This window comes from Castanea sativa, chromosome 5, assembly GCF_040712315.1.
Source record: "Castanea sativa cultivar Marrone di Chiusa Pesio chromosome 5, ASM4071231v1".
NCBI classification, from domain to species: Eukaryota; Viridiplantae; Streptophyta; class Magnoliopsida; order Fagales; family Fagaceae; genus Castanea; species Castanea sativa.
Window position 1 is genome coordinate 51428859 of NC_134017.1, and position 22152 is coordinate 51451010.

General features: G+C 34.0%; 1 pseudogene; it reads left to right on the forward strand.

Annotated features, from left to right (window-relative positions):
- Positions 1–18858: 18858 nt before the first annotated feature.
- On the forward strand, positions 18859–21447 carry LOC142635383 (protein FAR1-RELATED SEQUENCE 5-like; annotated as a pseudogene).
- The last annotated feature ends 705 nt before the right edge of the window (positions 21448–22152 follow it).

Sequence of the window (22152 nt, forward strand, 5' to 3'; positions counted from 1 at the left end):
AATCTTGTGCTTTACTTTTATTTTTTATTGTTCATGTTTATGCACTAGAATAGTATCGGTTGATTGCGCTTCATTTACTCTTGTTTCCACACTTAGATAAATTAGAGCAAAATCAACCGAGCCGTAATTTTTAATTTGGGGTCTAAACACGCTCTTGTGTTTTAACACAAATCCGAGCGTTCAATTGGTATCAGAGTGGGTACACTTGTATTGGTTTCATTACCTAAGTGTGATCCTTGACCCCTTCTTTGTTTTTCCATGGATAGTGCTTTGTATGCTTCTACGAATGTTGTTGATTGTAACATGCCATGTGTTTGTGAAAATGCCTCTATGAGTGTTTCTCCTTATGATTGTGATGCCATATTACATGAATCTTTTGGTGTTGTTGATCTTCCTAACATCAAACTCTTGAAGAAAGGAGCTAAGGAGTTTTATAAGAATTTGAGTAAGTTTCATTGTGAAAATGATGATTTGATTGCTAAGCTCAATGAATCTAATAAATTGGTTAAAAAGTATAAGAAGCTTGCTGAAAATTCTCTTGAAAACCTAAAAGAGTTTGAATGTTTGAATATGAACTTTGCTAAACTTGTTTTGTCTAACAAACTAGTTGATGGTCTTAAATGTGAAAATGAATCTCTTAAGATGCATGCCAAGTGTTTGATTGCTGAACCTATTGCTAAAAATGAAGAAATTATTTGTTGCAATCATGTTGTGGTACTTAATTTTGTGCCTAGTGTGAATTCTACCTCTAAAGACAAATCGGTGTACATTCCTCCACACAAAAGAAACCAAAAAGTGGAGAGAAATGTTCTTAAGCCAAAGCCTTAGTTTAGGTCTCAATCTAAGGTTTTGGATGGATCTAAGTTTGTTACAACTTGCCACCATTGCGGTGTAATCTTTCATATAAGACCTCAATGTTTTAAGTTGAAGAGGGAACAAAACCATGTTGCTAGATTCCTCCCCATTGTGGTGCCATTGGTCATCTTAGACCTCATTGCTCTAAGTTTCAAGCTCTTAAAAGAATTAAAAGAAAAGAGAAACTTGAACTTCTTGGAAGTTGTGCTATGAAAGATAAACCAGTTTTGAGGGAAAATGGTAAGTTGTTGAAGAAAGTTTTTGATGTTCTTACCTCCTTGTCTATGTGTATCTCCGGTTCTCATTCTCCTAACCCTCGTTTCACTTCTCATGAGACACTCATTCCAAAAAATCATTTCGTTTGGATGAGGAAGGGTTCCTATAGTTAAGCTTATACTTTTTTGGTCCTTGATCTAATTCTTTCAATCTTTGTAGGACCCTTCATGCATTAGCTGCCTCATTGTTATGTATTTGTGCATCATGCATCTCTTTATATGTATTGCTTTTGTTGTTTATACATTTGATCTTACTTTTATGCTTTTGTTTTGTGTGTGTAAAAAACCAAAACCACATAAAAGTGAAAATTTGAAAAAGTTTGATTGTATATGTTAGAGCACATTTTACATGTGAGTTTGGCCTAGGGCCTTTGTACTAATGGCGTAGTGCATTTACGAGCTTAGCTTGTTTTGTATGCACATCTATCTTTGTGAAAAAATCTTGAAATTTATGTGTGATTATTGTAAATCGATCTTCAAGCTTATCATGAATGATTAGTCAATAGTCTTGTTGGTCTTAATACATGCATAGACTTGTGCCTATATATTTTTCCACGCTTTTATGTTTTTTTTTTTTTTGCTTAAAGAGCTCAACAAATGTAAATCTCAAAATGAAAAGAGATAATGAGTTGCAAAAACCGTTGCATATACTAGTATTTGGCTAGGAAAAAGGGAAAGCGACTTGTATTGAAATGTATGGTGCCTTAAAAAGCCAAAGGCTTATTCACAAAGTTGAAATATCAAAAAGTCCAGGCATCGATCTCAAAATGAGATGTATTTTGTTAAAAAATGACCAAATGTTATGATTTGTAAAGAAGCCAAATGAGAAGCTTTGAAGAAAAGTAATCATTTTCTTGTGGGAGATCATATATGTTCATTTCTATAATTGAGATAGTCCACTTGACTTAGTACTAGTTGTGTATGACTTGATTGAATTGATCATTGAAGCTTCACTCTAGACTAAGGACTATTCCACATTTGATTCTCACACACAACACACAAGACTTTGTTCAATGAATGCCTTTTTCATTTGTGTGATTGTACATGTTCAAATGTGATGTGTGTGTGCTCAACCATATGTGGATCAAACCAAAAATATTTTTGTTCTTTTTTTTTGCTTTTGGAAGTGATTTGTATCACTCATGTTTTTCAAAGTTTTTCAAGTTGTTTTTGTGTGAAAAACATGTTTTCTAAGTGTTTTCGTGACCTATTTCATGTGTAAGCTCAACTGAGAGTTAAATGGTCCAATTCTCAAGTTTTTCAACCTTTGACAGAAAGTTTCGTGACTGTTTCGCGAGTAAGACTTACTCGCGAAAAATTTCGTGAGTAAGCTTCTCGCGAAAATTTCCAGATCAGCTTTTTAAAGGGCATTTCGTGGGACATTTGTTTTAAACTTCTCTCATCTTCTCCTAAACCCCTATTTTAATGCTTCGACATCAAAACCCAACTAATTTCAAGTGTTTTACATTCCATAAACATCTCTAAGGTAATCTTTAACTCATTTCACTGATTTTGATCCTTAGATTATGTTTTTAGGTGTTTTATGTTCATAGTTGGGATTTTCTCAAATGGGAGTTGGAAAACTTAATTGTTGTCAATCTTTTTGATTGGATTTTGTTTTAAATTTTGATATGCTTTGGATGTTGTCCCCTTGTGGCAAAAATAACATGTATTTAGGCAAGATTTTCATATGTTCTTACATTATTTAACATACATGTGTAGTGTGTGCACTCTAAAAGTTTGATAAAATACCCAAATGACATTTTCTCGTTGTTTTGGACTCCGATGAGTACTAATTTTTGGGGATCACCATAATTATTCATGTTTATCATGTTTTGATCATTGGTGGTGTGTTTTATACACTTTGCCCCGTGAGTGCTTATTCATGCATTGGTCATGCATCTCACATGCACACTAGATGCACACTGGATGCACACTAGATGGACCTTTGCTCCACACACTCTAACACTTGACATATTTTGCATTCACTCATGCTAGTTAAGTCTTTTTAGACCTTTTAGCACATATAACATGTTCTTGTGTCTTCGTCATGCTTTTGTCTATACTTTGTTCCATCATCCTTAGCATGTCATGTTTACTTTATGCTTTGTAGCATTGTCTTCACTAAGATGTTTTTTCCTTTTTTTTAGCTTCATTTTCTCATACATCTTGCACCCCTCATGCATCTTATCCTTGTTCATATCTTCTTTTCTTTCCCTCCTTCCTCTTGATTCATTTGTCTATTCTTGACGAAAAGGGGGAGTGTATACCAGTGTGTTTCGTCATTTCTATATGACTCATGTGCACAGTCTTAGGAGGAGAAATTCTACCTCATGCATATTCGCAGGGGAGAAAGCCATAGGTGAGATGCATATACCAAGGGGGAGAAGACATTTCTTTTTGAGAAAACCTTATTTTGTTTGCTTTATATTATGCTTGTTTTCTCGTTGTTTTATGGTGCTTTGAGTTACTTTTAGTATCTACGCTTTACTGCTCTCATTGCATCATGTTTATGTGTTGGAACACACTTGTGCCCTTGTTGGATCTTGTATCCTTAATGAAAATACCTTTTGTATTTTGCATTGGTTATGTGTTGGACATGCATATATCCTTATGTCTTTGTGCTTTAATGATTGCATGTTTGGATGATCATTTGCTTTGCTATATGATCATTGTAGTCATTTCCATATGACTGTCATGTGTTTGATCTAGTTGCTCATATGTTTCATATCATGTTTACTTGATCGCATTTTACTTGTTACATTATACTTGTCCTTTTATCACTTGGTTTACCTTGAGGGTCTAATACGTTTTGTGCAAGTGTTTCAGGTTACCAGTACATATGTTCCAAGTTCATCACAGGTTCTAGATTTAGCTGTGAAAGAGTTTTGCCATTGTTCTCAAGCTCATGTTTAAGTCAAGAGTCTATTATAGGGTGTTTTGTCACGGAATAGCCAAAGGGGGAGATTGTAAAGTTTTGATTTACAACTATGTTTTATGTTGGCTTTATTCCATGACAAAAAGTGTTGTATTTGCTTTAATTTGTTCTTTGTATTTTGTGGGATTTTATTGTATTGGGTTTAGTATTAAATTGGTGAAAAATCAAGCATAAATTGAAGAATTAGTGGATTTCGCGATTGTCTCGCTAAAAGCTAACCCACGAAAGAGCCACATGAGAAGCACATGCCAGAAGCTGAAGAGTTATGCCAGACTATTGTTTTTGCAAGTGTCCCGTGGGTAAGGCCTTCCCGCGAGATACCGGCGAAACTCCTTACTTGGAGGATTTTTAAGTGTGAATTTCTTACCCTTCACCGATACTATATATACCCTCATTACCCACAAAAGTATGAGAGGCCATTTAGAGAGAAAAGCCTAGATAGGTTTTCTACAACACACACACCAATCTTTTAGAGAGAGAGAGAGTTACCCATCCTTAGTAAGAGATCATTGTAGCCTCTTCTCCTTCCCTCTTCCATTGTCATAACTTGAGAGGATATTTTTACCCAAACACAACCCACACCTTTTCAGAGTGTAGAGAGTGTTTTGGAGATTGGGAAGCTTTGGGGATTTGCCAAAAGAAACCAGTGAGGTGTGGCGGATGCAATTGGGTGTATTGCGGGATCTAGAAAGCTAGACAAGACACGGTTCCTAGAAGCCTTGTTGGAGTAGGAGCTTGGAGGGCTTAGGTACATTGGATAGATTAGGCTTGGAGGGTATTTTGCTATTCGTGTATCCTAACTTACTGTCTAGTGAATCCATTTACCGCTTGGAGGGCGGCAGAGAGGTTTTTTGCCAAGTTTTTCAGTTTCCTCTTCGATAACACATCGGAGTGTTATCATGTGTTTGCATCTCTCTTCCCGACTCTTTTAGCTTTCATTTTACTGCTGTGTTTTAATGAATATGATTTAGAGTAGTTGTATTTTTTGTTTGCTTGCATTTACTTTATTCTGCACTTAGTTTAAGTTAGAGTAAAATCAACTGAGCCGTAATTTTTAATTTGGAGTCTAAATAGCTCTTGTATTTTCAATACAAATCCAAGCTTTCACTTGGGAAGCTTTGGAGATTTTCTAAAAGAAGACGGTTAGGCTTGGCGGAAGCAATCGGGCATATTGCGGGATCCAAAAAGCTAGACAGGACACGGTTTCGAAAAGCCTTGTTGGAGTAGGAGCTTGGAGAGCTTAGGTACATTGGGTAGATTAGGCATGGAGGGTCTCTTACTATTCGTGTATCCCAACTTATTGTCTAGTGGATCGATTTGTCGCTTGGAAGGCGGCGGTGAGGTTTTTCGCTGAGTTCTTCAGTTTCCTCTTCGATAACACATCGCCATGTTATCTTGCGTTTGCATCTCTCTTCCCTTACTCTTGTGCTTTACTTTAATTGTTTGTTGTTCATGTTTATACACTAGAGTAGTATCGGTTGATTGCGCTTCATTCACTCTTGTTTCCGCACTTATATAAGTTAGAGTAAAATCAATTGAGCTGTAATTTTTAATTTGGGGTCTAATCAAGCTCATGTGTTTTAACACAAATCCGAGCTTTCACCAAGCTCCAAAACACTCTTTACACTTTGAAAAGATGTGGGTTGTGTTTGAGTACAAATCTCCTCTCAAGGTATGACAATGGGAAAGGGAAGGAGAAGAGGCTACGATGATTTTTCACTAAGGATTAGTAGCTTTCTCTCTAAAAGATGGGTGTGTGTTGTTGAAAACCTATCTAGGGTTTTTCTCTCTGAATAGCCTCTCATACATTTGTGGGTAATGGGGTATATATAATATGGGTGAAGGGTAAGAAAGTCACACTTAAAAAACCTCCAAGTAGAGAGTTTCGCGGGTATCTCGTTGGAAGGCCTTACCTGCGAGACACTCGCGAAATTGACAGCTTAGCATGACTTTTCAGCTTCCAGTCATGTGCTTCTCACATGGCTCTTTTGTAGGTTAGGTTCTAGCGAGACAGTCGCGAAATTCACTGATTCTTCATTTTATGCTCGACTCTTCACCAACTTAATACTAAACCCAAAACAATTAAAATCCTACAAAATACAAGGAACAAATTAAAGCAAATACAACACATTTTGTCATGAAATAAAGTCAACATAAAATATAGTTGTAAATCATAACTTTACAATCTCTTCCTTTGGCTATTCCATGACAAAACACCCTATAACAGACTCTAGATTTAAACGTGAGTTTGGAAACAATGGCAAAACTCACTCATACCTAAATCTAGAAGCTGTGAAGCACTTGGAACATATGTACCTGTAACCTGAAACACTTGCACAAAACACATTAGACCCTCAAGATAAATCAAGTGATAAAAAGACAAGTATAATGTAACAAGTAAAATGCGATGAAGTAAACATGAGGTGAAACATATGAGCAACTTGATCATACACCAAAACAATCATATATAAATGACTATAATGATCACATAGCAAAGCAAATGATTATCCGAGCTTGCAACCAATAAAGCACAATAGCATAAGGATGTATGAATGTCTAATACATAACCAATGCAAAACACCAAAGGAATTGCATTAAGGATACAAGATCCAACAAGGGTACAAGTGTGTTCCAACACATAAATACGATGCAATGAAAGTAACAAAACATAGATACTAAATGTAACTTAAAGCACCATAATGCAACGAGAAAGCAAGCACAAGGTAAACCAAGACAAAACAAGGTTTTCTCATAAAAAAAAATGTTTTCTCCCCCTTGGTATATGCATCTCCCCTATGACTTTCTCTCCCTAAGAATGTGCACATGAGTCATATAGAAATGACAAAACACACCGGTATACTCCGGTATATACTCAAAGGATTGCACCCTGTTTTTAGAAAGAAGAAGTTCCATCCTGAAAATCTTTTGCATATTTTTCCAGGAATCATTGTAGGGACAAAATGCTAGGATTAAGAAATTGTAAGTGAGCTTTTGTTGGACATATAAGATAGGCCTAGTGCAACATTCAGCGTCATTGGTTTTTAACACCTCTTTGGCCATTTGTGGAGATAAGATGACAAGAGTTTGCATTTGTCCGAGTTGTAGCAGCATGGCAAGGCCATATTTTTTAGACAGTTTCCATAGGGATCTATGGTTGAGCTTTCCAACTTGATGGAGGTTGCCAATGATGGGAAGCTTTGGAGGGCTTGGGGGAAGGTTGTATGCTTTCTTGACTTTTCTTTGTTTTAGAAGCAATGACAGAGAGAGAATGACAATGAGTACAAGAAAAATGGTTGGAAGCCATTGTAAGGAAAGAAAGAACAATTCCATGATGTTAATGGCTTGATGGTGAAGTACTGAAGATGATGATTCCTTAATATAATGCTTGGTTTGCTTTAGTAAAAAACCTTATTTAAAGATAGTTTTTGTATTTTTCTGTTTTTGGTATTATTAGGAAAAAAAAATAATCACAGGAAATCTATTTTTTGATATCTCATGTTTAGTTTGGTGTGAGGTGAAGTTTTTTTCTCACACCAAACCAAATGAGGAAAGTTAAAAGATACTCCACCATCCCAAATTATTGGTCTTGTTTAATAAACTTAACTTTTTTATGAGAATTTCATTTATGTCTCTATTTTTTTTTGTTTTTGGTATTATTAGGAACCACTGCACACCCTTGGTGCGATGGTTACTCCACAAGTATAAGTGCTTATGGGGTGTGGGGGGCAAGGGTCAGGGTTCAAGTCTCTAGGAGGAAGCTTTACATACATATACACTTAAATTAGACTAGAGTAGAATTCTATCTTGTATACAAAAAAAAATGAAAGTTTGTAAAATTACCCTTCAGCAAAGTTCTTAAAACATTGTATCGTTTAAAGTGCTTTTGTTTGGTAAGGGCATAATAGGAAGCTCAGTCAATTTTGAGGCATTCCAAAATGGAATACAAGACCAACTTTTTAGGACTGAAGGAGTAGTTTTCTAACTCATTTTAAAGTTTCTATCAAAGATCAATTAAAAAATGAAATTTTTTCTCTAAAAATATTCTTTATAAAAAATTATTCATGTTTCCAAAAATGTTGATGTCAAGACAAACGAAGCGTAAAGAAAAGGTCCAGCCCATTGAAAAACTCTCCGATGGCAAACAAATTTAAGACAGAAAGTATTAAATCTATTGGTCAAGAAAGAGACCGGCCCAAATCTAATCCTTTCTTGCCTACAATTACCCAAAACAAAAAGACCCCTAATATTCTCTGTTTCCCGCCCTAACAAAATTTATCCCATTAAAACTTATTTCATTTCGTTCTAATTTTTTTTTTTAATCCAAGCTCAATAACATTTTTTAGCCACTAAAATCTACAGTAGCATGATCTGACTTGAAATCCAAGGTTCCATAAGGAATCGAAAAGGTGCTTCATCAGAACGTTGTTCTTTCCCTCCGTTCTAATTTTGTGTTTTTTTTTTCTTTTAAGTTTAATACCCAAGAAAATCATGAGTTTCTTATTTGATTCGGAATTTTTTATTATTTTTTTTTCCTTTATTCACTGTAATCTCAGTTCTCTGCTTGGTTTGAAATGCCCAAAATTAGTACTCTATTTGCATTGTTTTTAATATTGTTATTCGATTGCAAAAGCCAAAAGTCTTCTTAGTTGAGATTTTTCCAAACTCACTCCAACACATCTTTATCAACTTCGGGAAAAATTATGGTAAACAATGTTCTTATTATTATTATTATTATTATGATAGAACAATGTTCTTATTTAAATGTACGAATTTTAGCATTAAGAATTAAGATAGGATTATACGAGTCAATGAAAAGGCAAAAGTTTTAACTTTTAATTCCTTGCTTCCCCTCTCTGGTTGTCAGGGACTCAAGCTTGTTTATAATTCCTTACTTCTGTCTCCTGATTCTTTTATTTTTGAGTAGTTTATTAAAAATAAAAAAACAAAGCTTTTGTTGTGTAATGTTTACGTCACAATATTTTTCATAATTACTAATCTAATGTGTTGTGATTGAAGTAGCATCACTTTCATTTTGTTAAATACTAGAATTGATTTACCATGTTGAATATATTAGAATAGATGCGAAAGCAGAAGAAGAAAATAGAGAATACAAGAACACGAGAATTATATAGTTCAGCCTAAAAAACCTTAAGAACTACATCTTTAATAAATGAGATTGTAGTACAACTTTTATATTACAATGAGCTCTAAAATGAATATATATAGTAAGAGACTTGACTTACACACGTAGAAAGATTGGAATTTTTTTTTTTTTTTTGAGATTGGACTTAAACCTATATTATTGAGTTAATATATGTCTAATACAATTAAATCTACTACCGATATCATTTGTTATTATGTAGTAATTACAAGTCATATTAATATTTTAACGTTCTTTAGCCGAAAGAAATATCCAGAGTGATTAATTAAAAAGTGACAGTGATAGTGATCTGAGCCAGCGAAATTAATGGTGTCAGTGTTCTCTCTCATCTTGTACTTCTTTTATGTTTGAAATAGAAAGTACGAAAGTGGATATGTCCATGTCAATTTGGCCATTCCCATGAGAAAGTATAACATGTTTTCGTAATACCAGCTCAGGCTCAGATTTGGTGTTTCATACCTAATAAATGACTGACATCTATCCAAAAAAGCCACATCAGTTTACTCCACAAACCCAAATAAAAAGACAATTTTGCCCCTGAAAAATTTTCAAACCACGCCACTTTCTCCCTCGCTTACTAAACTTGAAATTCCCAAAACCTATTTGTTTCTCTTTGTCTCTCAGGTGCTCCCTCTCCCTCTCATTTTTCTCTCTCTCAAGTGCTCTTTCTCATTGAAGGGAAAAACTGGTTTCGTATCTCGTACAAAACACACAGCGGAAGCAACAAACAAGGATCTATTTCATTCATAATTGATAATGTGCACTATGTAAATTTTAGAATTTAAGAACAAGATGGCGTACCTTGGTGTGGATAAATTCAAAACAAAGATTAGAAGTACTTGGGAATACTTTTAATTTTCACTCCAATTCCACTTTACGCCCAAGATGTGTGGTCTCTTAATCAGTTTTCAAGGGGAGAATGAAAATGTGTCACCCACTCACATACACACTGTTTTTTATTTTTCCACTAATAAAAATTCTGTATGTTTCTCCCTTTATAACTAACTGATTATCTAATTGGGCTGGCCTATTGGGCCTTTCCAATTGGGCTTTAGTGTGTGGCTTGGAGTGAGACCAAAATAGACCAATAAGACACTAGCTCCAATGGGCCTTGGGCTTTTTAGTCAACTCTTGACAAGTCCAAAGTTACCATTAATTATATTTAATACCACTATATAAATATAATTGCACTTTAGGCCTTATTAATAAAATTATATCCTAAGATTTTATTATACATGCAACCTCTTCATAAAATATTCGTAGTAATACAAAGTCATAAACGTAGACTGTCACTTTGTAAATTCTACATTTTATCCTTGAGTACCCGGTTTAATCCTTTTAAAGTTATTCATCATATATTTATGAAATCCAATTTCATAAATATATACTTTAGTAATTTCTTACCAAAGTGGTTAGGCCTAACTCTCTGAATAACTAATCTCATTAAACTTATCTCAAGGGAATATTTTACATCTCCGTTAAGAGACTATGAATTCCATATTGAGAATATATGTTCCATCAACACTAAATGTGGCTGCCTAACATACTGAAATTTTGACCGTTACTTTAGATCTCACTTTTAATATATCAAAGCAACCTACACTTTATGATCAAGTCCATTATTCTCTCAGGACTAAGAGTTCATGCAAATAAAAGTTGTAAGATTTATTATTCATTTGACAGTCGTTAGGAAAATAATAAATCTCACAGCGGTCCAGTTCAATATGTCTTAAATCTTAAAACATATCAACATATCAATTAGAAGTCTCCACTTCCATGATTAAGACAAATCATCTTAATTGATACGTTATAGTCTTTGCAGATGAAATGCTCAAATTCATCACCGACTACGAACTATAAATTCTGAGTTTACAAAGAACTTGTGATTTATATCTTCTGTGACTAAATTACATAAAACATATTATGCATCTCATGGACTACATGGTAATGTCCAAATATTTATGTTACCATTATTTTAGATAATAATAAAACAACTCTATTAATCACAATATTAAGTCATACATCATGTCATACATAATATCATACATAGCATCGTACGATAGGATTTAAGGGCACATATCCTAACAATCTCCCACTTGCCCTAAAGACTATTGTAGACTAATCTAACTCTCATTGCTTCCAAATGTGACTCGAAAGTCCTTTGAGGCAAAACTTTGGTAGAGGGATCTGCTAGATTATTTGCACTTTCAATCTTTGCTACCACAACATCTCCACTAGCAACAATGTCTCGAATGATATGGTACTTTCTCTCAATGTGCTTTCCTTTCTTGTGATTCCTTGGATCTTTGGATTGTGCAACCGCTCCAATATTGTTACAAAACAATGTGATGGGAACTTGTTCCATTCTTACAACACCAAGATCAAAAAGGAATTTCTTGAGCCAATCAGCCTCCTTTGCTGCTTCACAAGCAGCAACGTACTCGGCTTATATGGTAGAGTCCGTAATACAAGATTGCTTAACGCTCTTTCAACTTATGGCTCCACCTCCCAAGGTGAAAACACATCCTGAAGTGGATTTTCTGAAATCTAGATCCGATTGAAAATTTGAATCTGTATAGCCAATGGGAATTAAATCCTTACTATGGTAAACACGCATATAATCTCTCATTCTCCTAAGATACTTGAGAATATGCTTTACAGCTTGCCAATGTTTTGGTCCTGAATTTGATTGATATCGGCTGACCATGCCAACTGAATAACAAATATCTGGTCTGGTACAAAGCATGACATACATGAGACTTCCCACTGTAGAAGCATAAGGAACTTGTTTCATCATATTTTTTTCCTCTTGAGTCTTAGGCCTTTGGTCATCAGACAGAGGAACTTCATGTCTAAAAGCAAGCAATCATTTCTTGGAGTTTTGCATGCTAAACCGTTCTAGGACCTTATCTATATATCCAGCTTGTGATAAGCTTAACATCTTATTCTTGCGATCTCGCCAAAGCTTGATCCCCAAAATAAAGTTAGCCTCACCCAAGTCCTTCATATCAAATTGGCTTGACAACCAAACTTTAACCGATGACATTACCCCTACATCATTCCCAATGAGTAAAGTATCATCAACATAAAGCACTAAGAACATTACTACTTTGTCTTGATGTCTTTTGTACACACATGGTTCATCAAGATTTTGTTCAAAATCAAATGACTTGATTGCTTGATCAAATCTGATGTTCCATGACCTAGATGCTTACTTAAGTCCATAAATAGACCTATTCAACTTGCATACTATATGCTCTTGGTTCTTTGCTATGAAACCTTCTGGTTGCAACATGTAAATTTCTTCTTCAAGATTGCCATTAAGAAATGCAGTCTTGACATCCATTTGCCAAATCTCATAATCATAATGAGCAGCAATGGATAAGAGAATTCTGATAAATTTAAGCATGGCTACTGGCGAAAAAGTTTCAGCATAATCAATACCTTCTTTTTGTGTATACCTTTTCGCCACTAGCCTTGCTTTAAAGGTTTCAACCTTTCCATCTATCCCTCTCTTCCTCTTGTAAACCTATTTGCAACCAACAGGTTTAATACCGTTAGGCGCCTTTACAAGATCCCATACATGATTGGAATCCATAAAATCCAATTCAGATTTCATAGCTTGGACCCAATGATGTGCATCTATATCATTTATTGCTTGATCATAAGTGTAAGGATCCGATTCAGCCTCTTCTGAGATAGCCTCATAAGTTTCTCCCAAACTTATGAATCTTATAGGAGGCCGAACAATTCTCCCACTACGACGAGGCACCTGTGTACTAGATATCTCATGAGTAGTATCTTGCGGTGTATCTAATACAGTCACATCATCCCTAGTTTCATTCATTGGTTGTTCAACTACATGTTCATTCATTTCAGCCAATACAACTCTACTTCTAGGAGTAAAATTATTCATATAGTCATTTTCTAAGAATTTGGCATTTGTGCTAACAAACATTTTATTATCCTTATGACCATAAAATAAACCTCCAACTGTTCCTTTTGGATACCCTACAAAAAATACAACTTCTGTTTTAGACTGTAACTTGTCAGACTTTCCTTTCAACACATGTGTTGGACAACCCCAAATGTGGAGATGTCTCATACTAGGCTTATGTCCATTCCACAACTCTATAGGTGTTTTAGGAATAGACTTCGAAGGTACTAAATTCAGAAGATATATTGCAGTATTTAAGTCATATCCCCAAAAAGAAATTAGTAGAGTCGAATAACTCAACATGAACCTAATCATATCTAAAAGAGTCCTATTCCTTCTTTCTGCTACACCATTTTGTTGTGGAGTTTCAAGTGTAGTTAACTGGGATATAATCCCATTTTCAGTCAAGTATTCCTTGAAGTCACCAAGAAGGTATTCGCCACCTCGATCAGATCGAATGACCTTTATGTGTTTACCCAATTGATTCTCAACTTCAGCCCTAAACTCTTTGAACTTTTCAAAAGCTTCGGACTTCCGTTTCATTAGGTACACATAACCAAATCTAGAGTAATCATCAGTGAAAGTAATGAAATACTCATAGCCACCTCTTGCTTGGATTGACATAGGACCACATACATTTGAATGTACTAGTTCTAGCAAAACTTGGGCTCTTCTACCCTTTGCATTAAAAGGTCGTTTGATCATCTTACCTTCCAAACAAGATTTGCAAACTGGAAAACCATCAAAGTCCATGGACTGTAAAAGTCCATCTTTGATTAGTCTTTAAATCCTACTTGAATTAATATGACCTAAACGCAAGTGCTATAGATATGCATCACTAGTAGAAGAAAATTTTCTCTTTAACGATTTTACATGAGAGCTACTATCTAATTCAGAATTGTATAATTCATACTTATCAGGAGTTAAAATATAAAGACCATCTACAATATTGCCAAAACAGATAAACACTTTATCCTTCTTTATTACAACATTGTCTTTCAGGATAACACAATATCCATGTTTACCTAAGTAAGTTGCAGAAATTAAATTCCTACAAACATTAGGTACATATAAACAGTCTTCCAATATTAAAACTCTAGACTTAAAACATAAATTAAACACTCCAATAGTTGCAACCAGAATCTTGCTTCCATCAGCCAAAGTAAGAAATAGTTCTCCCTCATTCAACTTTTTGGTCTCTTGGAATCCCTGCAAAGAATTGCATATATGATTAGTACAACCTGAATCCACACACCAGGAATCCGTTAGATTCTGTACCAAACATATTTCAAGAAGAATTGAACTTTTCATACCCTTATTCTTGGTAGCCTTGAATATTGGACAATTCCTCTTCTAATGTCCTTTCTCACCACAATGGAAACACTTTCCTTTGGCTTTCTTTCCTTTGTTGGCAACCCCTAAGGCAATTTGTTTACCATCTTTCTTAGTGAAGTCCTTATTCTTCTTCTTACCCTTGCCTTTTGACTTAGGTTGAGAAGTAGAAGTTTCACCCACATTGGCTTCAACACTAGAAGTACCAAGGATGCCTTCCACCGTCACTAACTCATTCATTAATTCAGACAAAGAATAAATCTTTTTGGTCATATTATAATTAATTCTGAATTCCTTGAATGATTCTAGTAGTGACTGGAGTATCATATCCACTTGGGATTCTCCATCAATGTCGGCACCTAAAACTTCTAATGTGTTCAGATTAGCAATCATCCTAAGACAATGCTCCCTCACTGAACTTCCTGCAGCCATTTTGGTATTATAAATTTGCCTCATGGTTTCTTGCCTTGCAGAATGGCCTTGCTCACCAAACATCTCCTTCAGACTATGCATTATGTCCGAAGCAAGTTCTACATCCTGGATTTGATGTTGTAGAACATTTGAAATAGATGCTAGGATGTAGCACTTGGCCATTTCATTAGATTTCTACCAACGATCATATCGCTGTTTTTCCTCAAGAGGAGCTTCTAATGAAGGAAAGCTAGGACATGGTTGAGTAAGCACATATTTGTGCTTTTCAGCAGTAAGAACAATGTCCAAATTTCTTTTCCAGTCAACATAGTTGGATCCAGTCAGTTTGTTTTGGTTAAGAATAGAAACAAGTGGGCTAAATGATGCCATGATAAAATTTGAAAATAATAAACATGAATATAATAAATAAACTGGATATTATCAATTGAGCATATAAGCATATAATATGGAACCTTAATAAAACCATAAAATAATATATGCAACGACAACCCAATCTCATATTCAATATCTCTCAGCATAGAGTGAACATAAAATACTATGATTGATTGAGAACTATTCTCATTATTAGTGCTATCATGATAACTCTTATCAAAACACTAATAATATGCCGTTTTACATTTAGCCACTAAGTAATAATAGTAAGAACTCAGTATAGAAGATACTATAATACTTAGTCTAGTGTATACCATTGTCTAGAATCATGTGTAACCATATTTCATCCCTTTAACAGGCTTATTTTGTAGTACCATGATAAAACACCCTCCGCATGGAATGCAAAACTCGAAGCTAAGATAAGGTGTTTATCAAACCACTATAAACTAGGAAATTCAATCTTGTAGGACCATGAAATAAATACTCTCTGCATGGAATGCTAAGCTCGAGGTAAAGACAAAGTATATATTTTACACTACTATGAACCAACAATGGAGGCCGTGAGATCCAACCCTTGTATCTTTCTCCCACTAGATATTTTAAATTAAAGGTTTTTAAGATGAAGAACCATAATAATGCTAAACACTTTGAAAACATAATCCTAATCTTATTAGGAATAAATTTCATTAAACTAGCATTAACATATATAAATATATATAACGTAATAAAAACCTTTATTACATATAAAAATCCATATTATATTATATATAATATAATATACAAATTAAAATATGTAATATATAATTATTACATTATATATATATAACCTTCAGATTGTTAAAATCCTTAGCATATCAACTCATGTATGCATCCAAGGAAATTAACATGCAATTACGTCTAAGCCATGCAATTACAAACCAAGCCATGCATTGAAGTCAAGCCGTGCAAAAAATTCCAAGTGATGCAATCAACATCCAAGAGGTGTAAAACTTCATCCACGCACAGTACGGTTACATTCAAAAGTCAATGGCTATATCGAAATGATGGTCATTCTTGGCCATAAAGAATCCGCATATTCAATATGGCCATCAAGCCAAAACTATTAAATGATTTATTAATGCCGAGCGGTGCAAACAGTTAACACACGCAAAAGGTAGTTATTGACTTGATGCAATAACATGAAATTAGTGCATTGAATCCTTATAGATCAAAGCATGAAAAGGATTTCATACGGATTCAACTTTTTTCATATCAAACTTCATGAATATTAAAACCCATGACACAGCACCATAACTTGATGCAGAAAATTGAAAGACAATGATAATGGTTTTCTAAAATTCTAAAATTCAATCACATGTTATACAATCATGATATGAAAACCTGGCTCTGATACCAATTGAAGGGAAAAACTGGTTTCGTATCTTATACAAAACACACAGCGGAAGCAACAAACAAGGATCTATTTCATTCATGATTGATAACGTGCACTATGTAAATTTCAGAATTTAAGAACAAGATGTCATACCTTGGTGTGGAGAAATTCAAAACAAAGATTAGAAGCACTTGGGAACACTTTTAATCTTCACTCCAATTCCACTTTACGCCCAAGATGTGTGGTCTCTCAATTAGTTTTCAAGGGGAGAATGAAAATGTGTCACCCACTCACATACACACAATTTCTTATTTTTCCACTAATAAAAATTCTGTATATTTCTCCCTTTATAACTAACTGATTATCTAATTGGGCTGGCCTATTGGGCCTTTTGAATTAGGCTTTAGTGTGTGGCTTGGAGTGAGACCAAAATGGACCAATAAGACACTAGCTCCAATGGGTCTTGAGCTTTTCTGTCAACTCTTGACAAGTCCAAAGTTACCATTAATTATATTTAATACCACTATATAAATATCATTGCACTCTAGGCCTTATTAATAAAATTATATCCCAAAACTTTATTATACATGTAACCTCTTCATAAAATATTCGTAGTAATACAAAGTCATAAACGTAAACTGTCACTTTGTAAATTACTACATCTTATCCTTGAGTACCCGGTTTAATCCTTTTAAAGTTATTCATCATATATTTATGAAATCTAATTTCATAAATATATACTTTAGTAATTTCTTATCAAAGTGGTTAGGCCTAACTCTCCGAATTACTGATCCCATTAAACTTATCTCAAGGGAATATTTTATATCTCCGTTAAGAAACTATGAATTCCATCTTAAGAAACTAAATGTGGCTGCCCAACATACTGAGGTTTTGACTGTTACTTTAGATCTCACTCCTGATATATCAAAGCAACCTACACTTCATGATCAGGTCCATTATTCTCTCAGGATTAAGAGTTCATGCAAATAAAAGTCGTGAGATTTATTATTCATTTGACAATCGTTAGGAGAATAATAAATCTCACAACGGTCTAGTTCAATATGTCTTAACTCTTAAAACATATCAACATATCAACTAGAAGTCTTCACTTCCATAATCAAGACAAATCATCTTAGTTGATACGTTATAGTCTTCACAGATGAAATGCCCAAATTCATCACCGACTACGAATTATAAATTCTGAGTTTACAAAGATTTTGTGATTTATATCTTCTGTGACTAAATCACATACTATGCATCTCATGGACTACATGATAATGTCCAAATATTCATGTTACCATTATTTTAGATAATAATAAAACAACTCTATTAATCACAATATTAAGTCATACATCGTGTCATACATAATGTCATACATAATATCATACATAGCATCATACAATAGGATTTAAGGGCACATATCCTAACACTCCTTTCTTTCTTTCAACTCCAAATTTTGTTGCCAAACATAGCCAGTTCTCTCTCTCAACCAGGATTTTGCTGCCAAACACAACCAATGCCGAGCATCGCAGGTCCTACGAGATTGGAAGTTGAATCCTTTGAAAACCCTAAAACGAGCATCACAACCACTGGCTAGCATCGCAGGTTCGCCATCGATTTCGAGAATCCGCCGGAAAGGGGTAATATTTCTTTTCATCTGCTTCCTTTCATACCTATTCACATCTTCTTTTTCATTTTAGTTTTATTTGTTTGTAACTACAGGATGGTTTTTTTTTTTTTTTTTTTTTCACTTATTAGTTATCAACCACAAAAGAAAGGCAGTGGTACATTTGAGTGTGGAAAGACGAAAGTTTTTTTAGTTTCTTTTTATTAATTTATTTGCAAATACAGATGGTTTTATTTTTTTATTTTTTTTACTTATCACCAAAATAAAATTAAAAAAGAAAAAGAAAAAGAAAGCAAAAGACACATTAGGGTGTGAAAATGAGATAAATGGGAATACAAAACTAAAACATGCTGTATATGATTCTGTTCTATTGGGTTTACTGAAGGAATTGATTCCAATAAATAGTCTCTTTCTAAGAGCCTCCGCTAAGGTATTTAATCTTTTCCTTTTTCTTTTCTTAGTTTAAGTCTATAGTCGTGTTATTATGGAAAATTATGAGTTCTGCCTATTCAATTTGTTCATTCAACATTCTTTTTCATGATTAGGCTAGACTAGTAATGGATTTTTCAGAAAATGGTCTTGATACAACTGGTGACAATGATAAAATTGAAAATCATGAGAATGTAATTTTGGGTGTATACTATGAAATTAAACTTGGAATACAAGTGAGTTCTGAAGAAGAAGCATATAGTCTTTATAATGAGTATGCTTTAAACAAGGGATTTAGCATTTGAAAAGGGGTTACATGAAAGACTGATGGTGTTCTTAGGCAATGAGAATTTTTGTGTTCAAGACAGGGTCGTAAAGAGTTTGAAGACCCCCTGTGATTATAAAAAGTATAATAAATTAGATACAAGAACAGGTTGTCAAGCTAGGATTCGTTTTGATGTTAAAAATGGTATTTGGAGTGTTTCACACTTCAATGATGAACAAAATCATGAATTTGCAAGTCCAGAAGAGAGGTGTAATTTGAGATCAGGAAGGAAGTTGCTAAGTACTCATGGGACTATAATTGAGACAATGGTTAGCTGAAGCATAAAAGCAACAAGGTCTTACTCATTTTTACCAAAAGAGCTTGGTGGTGCAAATAATTTTGGGTTCCTTAGAAGAGGTTGCCATAACTTCTTGCATACTAAAAGAAAACAATTGATTGAAGTTGGGGATGGGCAAAGTGTTATTAATCATTTTAAAAATAGACAAAGTGAAGATTCAATGTTTTTTTATTCAGTACAAGTAGACCAAGAAAATAGAATGGCAAATTTCTTTTGGAGAGATGGTAGATTAAAATTAGATTATGACTATTTTGGGGATTTTTTTTTGACACCACTTATCATACCAATAAGTATAACTTAATATGTGCACCATTTGTGGTGATCAACTATCATTGGAACAATGTTTTATTTGGCTATGCCTTTCTAACAAATGAAACCACTATTTCATTTATTTGGTTGTTTGAGACTATTTTGACAGAAGTGGGAGGTTGACAGCCAAAATCTATTTTTACAAATCAAGACCAAGCAATGGCAAATGCTATTAAGGCGGTTTTCTCTAAGTCTCGTCATAGACTTTGTTCATGGCAAATTAGTAAAAATGCTCAACAAAACCTCCCAGGACTCTATAGTAATCCAGATTTCCATCTAAGATTTAGTAAGTGCTTAAATGGATGTTTAACTAAAATGGATTTTGAGTCAACTTGGAATGGTATGATTGAGAAGCATAATTTAAAGGATCATGCATGGCTTAAAAGGTTATACCAAATCCGAGAAAAATGGTGTCCAACCTTCAATGTAGATTTCTTTTCTGCAAAGATGAAGTCTACCTAACGGAGTGAGAGTACAAATAGTGTATTTCATCAAATCATGAAAATATCCATGATACTTATCCAAGTTGTTGAATTTTATGAGGAAAAAATGGGAGAAATGCGCCAAAATGAAATAAATAAAGATTTTCGTTGTAATAATGGTGTACCTTCAAAAGTAATGAGGTATGGAGGTATCATAAGTCATGCTACTAAATTTTATACTATTACTTTGTTTAAAATGTTTGAAGAGGAGTTCAATTCAAGTGGGGGATTGAGTTGTGTTGAAACTAATCATCATTAGAATAACTTCACATATTCACTACATAATGAGATGAGTAGTAAGGTATGTATTGTGCATTTTAACCGGTCTAAATTGACCATTTGCTGTGATTGCAAGTTATTTGAGACTTTGGGCTTGTTATGTTGCCATGCTTTAAGGATGTTTCTTATTAACAATGTGAACAATATACCCGATACATATATATCAATTAGACAAAAAAAAGATGCAAAACATAGATTGTTTTGTTATGATGATTTTTCTCAACCAAAAAAGAAATCAAGTCGTACATTGCGTATGAGCATGTTAACTCATTTGGGATATAATATGTTTGATAAGGCTTCATTGACCGATAGTGGGACAAAATTTATTATGGATAATCTAAGAGAGCTATCACGTGAGTTTGAGAAGTATATGATGGCCACAAATGGGGTGGAAGATGTTGGTAAAGAATGTCCTCAAGATCTTGCACATGATGAGGTGCAATTTAATTTAGATGGGGAGAAACCAATCCTTGATCCACCACATATGAGAAAGAAAGGGATAACCAATGCTAGAATAGAATGTCAATTGGAGAAAAAGAAAAGAAAAAAGGTGAAAGATGCTTCAACTTCACAAGCTCCACAATCTACTTCTATGCTTCAAGAAATTCAAGTGAAAAAGATGAGAAGAAGTGTGAAAGATGCAACTAGTTCCCAAGCTCCACAAGCTAGTTCTATGACACATGGTATGTTCAAAACTACTATTTTAGTCATTTTTTCTCTTTGATTTGCTTGTCAAGTTTAACCATTTGCTATTTTTTCTTTTTCTTAGGAGATGTTCAAGTGTCATTCATTCCCTCGGAGAAGTCTATTGCTTATCCCATGTTTAGCTCGACAAGAATCCATCAACAAATTCAAGTAGAAAAGATGAGAAGTGGAAAATATGCAACTAGTTCACAAGCTCCACAAGCTAGTTCTATGATACATGGTATGTTCAAAACTACTATTTTAACCATTTTTTTCTTAGCTTTGCTTGTTAAGTTTAACCATTTGTTACTATATCCTTTTTTTCTTAGGAGATGTTTAGTCATCATTCATTCCCCCGGAGATGTCAATTGTTTATCCCATGTTTAGCTCTACAAGAATGAATCAAGAAATTCAAGTGGATAAGATGAGAAGAAGTGGAAAAGATGCAACTAGTTCACAAGCTCCACAAGTTAGTTCTACGATACATGTTATGTTCAAAACTACTATTTTTATCATTTTTTTTCTTAGCTTTTCTTGTTAAGTTTAACCATTTGTTAATATTTCTTCTCTTTTAATCTTTTTTTTTTCTTAGCTTTGCCTTTTAAGTTTAACCATTTGCTACTATTTCCTCTTTTTCTTAGGTGTTCAATCATCATCCTTTTCCCCAGAGTTGTTCAATCCCATGTTTAGTTATAAAAGAATGCTTCAAGAAAATACATTAATATCACCCTTCAGCCAGGTACATTATGTCACTTTAAACTTTTTACATTAGGAAGGAAAAAAAAAAGCCTTTTAACATGAACTGTTTTTTAAACTTTCTACATTAGGAAGAAAAAAAAATGCCTTTTAACATGTACTCTTTTTTCCAAGACTCAACCACAAGATTTTGAATATAATGGAAAACTTTTTTGGACAGTTTTTTTATTAGCAAGTTGCACAGTCATATGCACAAGATTCTGAATATAAAGGAGAACTTTTGGACAGCTCTTTGAATAGCAAACTACATAGTCATATGCACAAGATTTCGAATATAATGGAAAACTTT